General features: G+C 27.1%; 1 protein-coding gene across 3 annotated transcripts in view; it reads right to left on the reverse strand.

Annotated features, from left to right (window-relative positions):
• The window catches only part of LOC107163534 (octopamine receptor beta-2R-like), a 192,380-nt gene extending 188,631 nt beyond the window's left edge, over positions 1-3,749 (reverse strand). For all 3 annotated transcript variants that reach the window (XM_089228505.1, XM_089228506.1, XM_089228507.1), the window contains exon 1: positions 3,459-3,749. The gene's annotated coding sequence lies outside the window, so the exon portion shown is untranslated. The remainder of the gene's footprint in view (positions 1-3,458) is intronic.
• Between the last annotated feature and the right edge of the window lie 4,518 nt (positions 3,750-8,267).

Consider the following 8,267-nt stretch of genomic DNA (forward strand, 5'->3'; position numbering starts at 1 on the left):
TATCATTTCATCCTAACATCTAAAAAGGCAATTTGTCATTTTGTTTTGCAGTATTTTACATGTTCAATTTTTACGACAACATTGTAACAAATTGTTTCAAAATATTTAGGTTGAAATCCTTATCGAAATAATATTATGTTTGCCGTTATAAATAAAGTATGAACCAAATATCTATAAAAATTTTAAAGTATCAATATTATGGCATCGAATAAACAATACATTACTATGTTTAAATTCACATAGTTCACAGATAAGATATTGAAAATATTTTTCATAAAATATTTATTATTTTTCATGTAGCCGTAAATAGAGCCATTTTTGAGGTGCATTGTTTGATTTAGTACCCTGGACAATTAGCCTTATCGTGTATGCTATGTACTTAAAGTAAGTGGTTTAGTGGATACATGTCAAAAAGAAAAGCATAATTTTTAGCGTCTGAGTAACTACTGTCTTTCCCCCCCCAAAATTATAAATACAGTTATGCATTTTTAAAACGATTAACAAGTATTTTCCAATTCAGTTTTAAATGCCTAAAAGGATACATATATTATATTATGCAATGATAATAAAATTGTAAAAGTTAATAATATTATATAAATATTGAATGATACCTATTATATAATTACTATTTAGGTATTTGTTTAGAGCTACAATAAATTTGTTTACATTTTTGTACTTTAATGCCTATAAAATGTAATGGAATATTAATTTAATTTATTACTCACTGACCTAATCAGATAAGGAGTATAGAAAGCATTTAGTTTTATATTCAAATTTAACTTATAAAACAAACTCATCTTGGTCCTTTGGGTATTTGACATTAGGAAATTAACTACAGAATTATACACACAATAATTGTACATTTAACTATTGAGTTAAAAAAAAAAATAATAGGTTCCGTTATTTATCCATTTTCATTAATTTGAAAAAATCACAATAATAACGATTCTTGTAGGTTTTGTTCATTTATACTTTTTATCTGTACTGGCATATTAATTGAATTCTTTCCTATACATTTTTTTTTTTTGATAGAGAATAATATATATTCATGATATTGAGGGTGTATATAACACCAACAATTTTGAACAATTATATTTTGAGGGAGATCTTATTTCATTTTAGTAAAAAAAATAAAAATATTTTTAATCATCTTATTTTTTCCACCATTACTGATAATTTTTAATTAAATATAAATACTAATAAATTAAATTGTTTTACATTTTCAGTATATAATTTATATACAGAAGTGAAAATAATACTATTGAATGGTGTTTGATTGGTATTTAAATGTTTTGAAAATTCGACACTATAAATTAATATTGTTACCAGCATTTGATTCAGTGTTAATAGTGTTAATTATTTTTATATAATTAAAATATTAATACTTACACACAATGTTATATAATATATTTGTATGAATTAAAACGTAGTAAGTAATATTTCATGGATTACACGTTTTAAAGTAAACGATATATATATATATATATATATTCTATTATCAATAAGGTGAACAATAATATAGGCGTCAAAGGAAAATAATTACATTTTTGATCAAACCAACTATTTGATTTTAAATATTTAACATTAATATTTTATACGTAGATTATGTTAATGATTTTCGATATTAAATTATTTAAAAATTAAAAGTTTTCATTCCAAAGTGAGTATTATAATTTATGTATAATAATTCCTATTAAATTCTATGATTTATATTTAAAACAAATACTTATTTTTTAATTATACGGATTGTATAAACGGAAAATTTTCCCTAAAAAAATGTTATTTTCACAAGTTTAGGCTTATTGATTCATTACACAAAAATATATTAACATATTTCCATACACATTTTAACATAACACCTATTATATACACCTCATAATATATGTGTATTTTTTTATTTTTTTTATATCAAACATTATTAACCTAAATTATAGATACCTAATATATTACGAGATTAAAAAAGTTTTAAAATAAAAATTGATGTTAAATCAAATTACAAATAAATAATTTTTTTTTTGGCATTTTAAAGGAGGATGATACGAAAAAAAATTATCTTAAAGTGTTTGGCAAAGAATTAGTCCATGGGAACTAATTTATTAAAAATATTTTAATGAATATCTATAATTTTATAAATAAAAAAAAAAAAAAATAGAAAATAATTATAATTAAATCTGAAACTTATGTATTAGGTATGTATACATTTTATGTATTATATTTAGATACTTGCGATAAATATTGCAACAACGGTTTATTTTATTTTTATAGTTTTGTAAGAATGTTATGGAAGGATTCATTTTACTTACTTTAGACTTTTAGAATATTTACTTTCTAAAACAATTGTGAGAATTTTGAGATCTCACTTTTATTTGCATGTTAAGGCATTTTATATGTCAAACATATTTATAGTTTGTCAAATCTTGTATCAAATAAATATCTATAGAGTATGTAAAATTGAATGTCACAATCATTAGGTAGTAGAACTTAGGTACTTACAATATCATCATTTGTCCACTTAAATAAAAAATGTACTCCATCTATACGTTTACTTTTTAAAATATTAATTATGTATTAATATATACGCTAAGTATCAAACTATGAGAAGAAAAAAAATTGGAACATTTTCAATGCTTATTATTAGTACGATGTCATAATAGTACATAATACAAGATTCCAGTGTAATTGATAGCTCAAGTATGGCTTTTCACTTCTTTCGGTGTGCTATAGTCTATTATTACTTGACTATAACATCTGCATCAGAAAATATGTAAATAAATATTCGAGTAAGACAATAAAATTCTTCTCGAGAAAAAATACTAATAATCAACCAGGGTCGTGTTTGAAAAAGTCATAATATGATTAAGGATTATATGGTTATTACGTATCTATATAAAACCGTTATGCATATAAAAATATCTATTTTTTTCATTATCATACCCAATTATTTATTATTTATTATTTTATTCATGACGTTCTATGTGGTTATTTAGGTCATTGGAATTTATTATGACACCGAATTTGTTCCTGCGAAGAGTGGGAGGGGGGGTTGAACTTTGGAGTGATACCTAACAATCACTATTGTATAATAGTTATCATCCGTTATAAAATATTATCACAATAGCTCAAAATACAAGAAACCGTATTTGTAATATGCTCTAGCAGGTGATCCTGTCGTGCTATTTTATCCTCATTCTCACCACGTAAAATAATACATGGGTTTGTAATTAAATTCACTAATTTAAATACAATAATTTGTCCATAAGAGAAAAATTTTAAGACCGCTGGGCGACGATTGCCGTCACTTGCGGTGAAATTATTATTGTTATTATTTATTATTAACTCCGTTTCGATTTGTAAACACTTTTAATCCGATTATTCAAATACGTTTGAACACTATAATTATATCATAATAACCGATATCTATAAGCTTATAACACATAGTAACATTTCGATTGACTTACGTGAGCAGAGATGCGAACCCGCGTGGTTGCCGGAGCCGATTGGCCGCAGTAGTAAAAACTATTATACTCTTTGCGAAAAGTATAATAATATATTATATATGACGGAATTTACGTACGACGACTATACACAGTGTCGAACAACGGTTAACGAGAAAAATTCAAAAAAAAAAAAACAAAAAAAACGGAAACTGTGTACGCGGAAATATTAATCACCGAACGACACGCGCGATCGACCGCACGATTAAACGTTGTCCGACGACCGTTGCGGCATTTACCGTTATCCGAACGTTACTGAGCGTCGACCGTATCCTAGGTCGAAACGACGCGCGGGCACTTTGACGGTGAATTTCCGCGCCATCTGTTGAAAACGTGGGATTTTCGTTTATATATATGTTTTATTTTTGTTCTTCATTCGGTGGTTGTTCGGTCGGACGGCGAGCTTTTATTATTATTCCTCGAGGTTTCACACCCCCAACCTCTAACCCCCACCCCTTCACCCTCTCACACCATACCCTCTTTCGTCTTTCAATTTTTTCTCCGGATTTTTAAGTGCAAACACCTATTATATACACTCGCGGCGGGTAGGTGAACTATATACTGCCTCGGCTATAATATATTATGTACACCTCTACCAGTGCATTGTCGTAGGTTTCCTCCGACACGCCGCCGAGTAGACTACTTGATGATGAATGAAATCGGTCGGCGTGACCCAACCGTGTTGAAAACAATAACGACATCGTCGTCGTCGTCACCGGGTGAAAAAGTTATATGGCTCGATGACGATCTAGAGGAGATGACGGGTAGGGGACCACCGTCGTTGGGGACTGCTGCAGACGGATTTCAAGCGAAGAACAACCGCCATTACCTTGTACACACCATCCGAACGTTGTGCTAAAAGAAAAGCACGATGTGTCAGAGGTACCTATGCTGTAGTTCTCCCACGGATAATCAACACCAATCATAATATTTCATTATACGTCGTGCGCGTTTAAATAAGCGCCCGCATTGAATTGAATGATATGATTTATTTCATTTATTTCGTACGTCTTTTTATACACGAACTTAGCGCTAACTATAAAAACACTATATTATTGTATAATGTATTATGATCAGCTCACATGTACAATTACAGATGTTTGAAAATTGTCGTTAAAATAATATAGAGGAAAAGCTGTGGTAAAGTATTGTGGCTATAGTATATATAACGTTATAATATATATATATTATTTTATATTTCACAGAAAGTTTAACGCAGATCACGGTTATAGTGTTTTATACAATTACACAACCACACAGGCACAATAATATGTGATTGAAATAAAAAAACGTTTACATTGCTACCGAGAGCTGCTGCTCTTTAAACAATAAATCGTCGAATATTGATTGACTGTGGGAACTCAACTGGAACCGAACACGACGCGGACTGCAGGGAATTACTCGCTATATGATAATCGAAACTAATTTCACGAATTACTCAGTGTCGGAATGATAGTGGGCTAGAAAATAATAATAATGCGATATACTACGCGCGATGTACCTAGAAAAATTCAGCGAAGGATTTTCAGCGATAAAAACCGAAAAAATAAATTAAATTAATAATGATCCCTCGTGTTTTGCGATGCGATGCGCTCACTCAACTATTTCGAGTCTACAAAATCGTTTGAAATTTTTCGAGTTTGCTGGCAGTTAGCCATTTTTTTTTATAGTACCCGAGAGGAAAACTACAATCAATAAGTCAAAATGTTTTTTTTTTATTATTATTATTCGTTCGCACGAATTGGATTTTGTGATTTCCTATAAAATTCACGATTGTTTGTGATACAGATATTATACTTTTTATTGATCGCATTTATACCAATGCGCTTTTGTATTTTTAACAATAATAATTATATGTTTTAATATTATAGCATATAGATAGTCATTATATACATGATAAATATTGTAATGACGTCTCCTAATAATATAATAACTCTGGAGAAAAAATTGAATATATTTGTATACCACATTTTTTGTGTAGGTTCATAAAATTTGCGATTATTTTTATAGTGTTATTATTGTACATAATATAATGTATAATTTATCATATCATCGATACATTTTGATAGGTACGTACACTTTTTTTTCAAAATGTTAAGACCAATACTGAAGTCATTAAATAAAACTTTTTATTAATTTAGACACTATTGTTTAATTAACAGTATAAATATGAATTTTGTGTATGACTGTATCATAACTTTTTTAATTAAAACTTATTAATGAAAATTTTATAAAAATATATTGTTAATTTATATCAAATCTTTAAAATAAAATATTTAAATTATTTATACACAACTGTATTTAAAACAATTGATAACATACCATATAATATGATTATAGATACCTACCATAAATATACTTATATATATATATACCTATTTTATGTAAGTTATGTACTAAGTTATCTAACGAGGTTAAAAGTTAATAATTTATCACAAATTTATAATACATACAATAAGACCTGTATAACTAAAAGTCAAGTAAAAAATGTTTTGTTGAATATTTTTTTTACACTTAGAGAAAAATATTCTATTAAATTAGAATAAATTATTCTTGATATAAAAGATATATTCAAAAATGAGGTGATTGTAAAAAGTAAAATGATAAATAATAATATTATAGTGTTTTCCCAGATTGATTATACTGTCTAATGATGATCAATAATGAATACTTTATGTTTCCATCAAATCAAATTTTTAAATCATATAAACAAATCATTACCTTATAAATTATGTGTGATGCTATGTTAATTAAAAATACACTTTATTGGTACGCTAATAAAATAAAATAATAATATAATACGAAGAAGAAATATTACTAATTCAGTTAAAAGTTGATTTAAAACCTCAAATTGTATCGTGACCATTTACAAATATACAAATATTAAAAATTTTATTTAAATAATATAATACACGACTATAATTAACAATTCCGAAACCTAAAATACCTTCAATGACCTAACATTAAAAGTTGAAAAAAAATCGAAGCGTTTTATTTACAATAAAATGTATCTTCAGAAATTCAGAAACACGGATAAAAAAAATACACATCATTGTAAAATCAATACATTCATTGGTCCATTCAGAATCAAAAATATAACTGAGATAACTAGTCTTCATTCGAGTGATATAATTATCTACAAATTTACTGAGATATCTAGTTATTTAAAGCTGTTATCTAAACTCCATATATATAATATTAAATAATATAATATAATATATACTTTGTACATACATAATGCATTACACAAAGTAGGTATTTGGTTTATTAGTGATTAAGATTTAAGATAAGATTTAGAGCTTAGAAGTTGAAGACTTCTGCTGTAACAGTCGATTTTACAAACTTATGGTACCATCTAAACATTTTTTTTTTTTAATAATCACTTATTCCAGCTTCTGTAGTTAGTTCTTCTAACGACGAGTTTCAAAACAACTGTTGCATAATATTTATTAATGGCTCATCAAAATATGACACACCAATTACAGGTCTAGATATTATGATTTTAATTGATTGAAATGATTTTATTTACGAATTTCAAAATATATTTCCTTATAATTTGATTGTACATTTATGATCGCATTAAAAATATTCTGAAATAGCTTATAATCTTCTGTTACTATTGATATTATTAAGAATTATAATACATTTTATATTTTTTTTTTTTCGATCCTAAGCCTGGCAACTATGGCCATTAATTGTTTGCAGGGGGGAATGGTTTGTTTGGAACACGCATTGTATGTGTGACAAGAATTTTGTTGTCCTGGATGGGTGACCATCGCCGGCCGGTTTGTACGTTCAGAGAGCGTATGAAATTGACACTAGGCCACACCAAGCCACAATATTTATATTTATCTTAGAAAGTCAACGCTATAATAATTCTCGAAACATTTAAAATTTACAACTTCGTATAACACTATTGCGCAAAATATATTATTTTCAATTCATTAATCAGTTTTGTGTTGAATTTAACAATAATAATAATAATAATAATAAAGAAAAATCATATACCATTATTGAACCATTATTTTTTTTTTAAGTATACCTACTGAGTACGAATATCATTTGGGAAAATAACCTTTTTTACGAATTTTCTCGCGATGTATTCCCAAATACCTCTATAAGTGTTCAATGGTTCCCCTTTTCACATTTTTAGTCAATGGAAGGTTTGTATGAGCACACATTGCATTTCGTTTTTCCACTTTTAGTATCAAAACTTTTGAATAATTTCATATTTTTTTTTTAACTGGGAAGCCCGAACACTGTATTTTAATGTTCTGGGGTTTCGGTGAAATATTTGACTAATTCCACGAATTTATTTTACAGAGTTACTGTAAATACCCACAAACCACAGATGTAATAGCGTCGCCTTATTTCCATTTTTGATCATAGGTGAGAGTGATGGGATTAAAGGGCGTACAGTATTTCAAAGTATTAGTTTTTCTATGATGTATTTTTAATTTTTTGATTTTATCATGAGTGAAACCATGTTATTTAGCATTTAGCTATCCATATATATATGTAATGTGTGTAGTGTGTTGACATTATTTTATTTTTTAAAGTAGTAAAAATAAAACATAGATATATCTAAAAAAATATCTCAAAGAATGGTAAATTTTATGAAAATAAAATAATAAATATAATAGTGAAAAGATGGTATAGCTAATCGTATATCGGCACTAGAAATTATGGTAAAGTGTTGTATAATAAGTTAATTAAAAGTAAACGTTTAATCAATTTACACATTATTTATAGGTATGAATAAATATGAGTTAT

The sequence above is a fragment of the Diuraphis noxia genome, unplaced genomic scaffold (assembly GCF_037042655.1).
Source record: "Diuraphis noxia isolate RWA-SAM2 unplaced genomic scaffold, SU_Dnox_SAM2 contig0005, whole genome shotgun sequence".
NCBI classification, from domain to species: Eukaryota; Metazoa; Arthropoda; class Insecta; order Hemiptera; family Aphididae; genus Diuraphis; species Diuraphis noxia.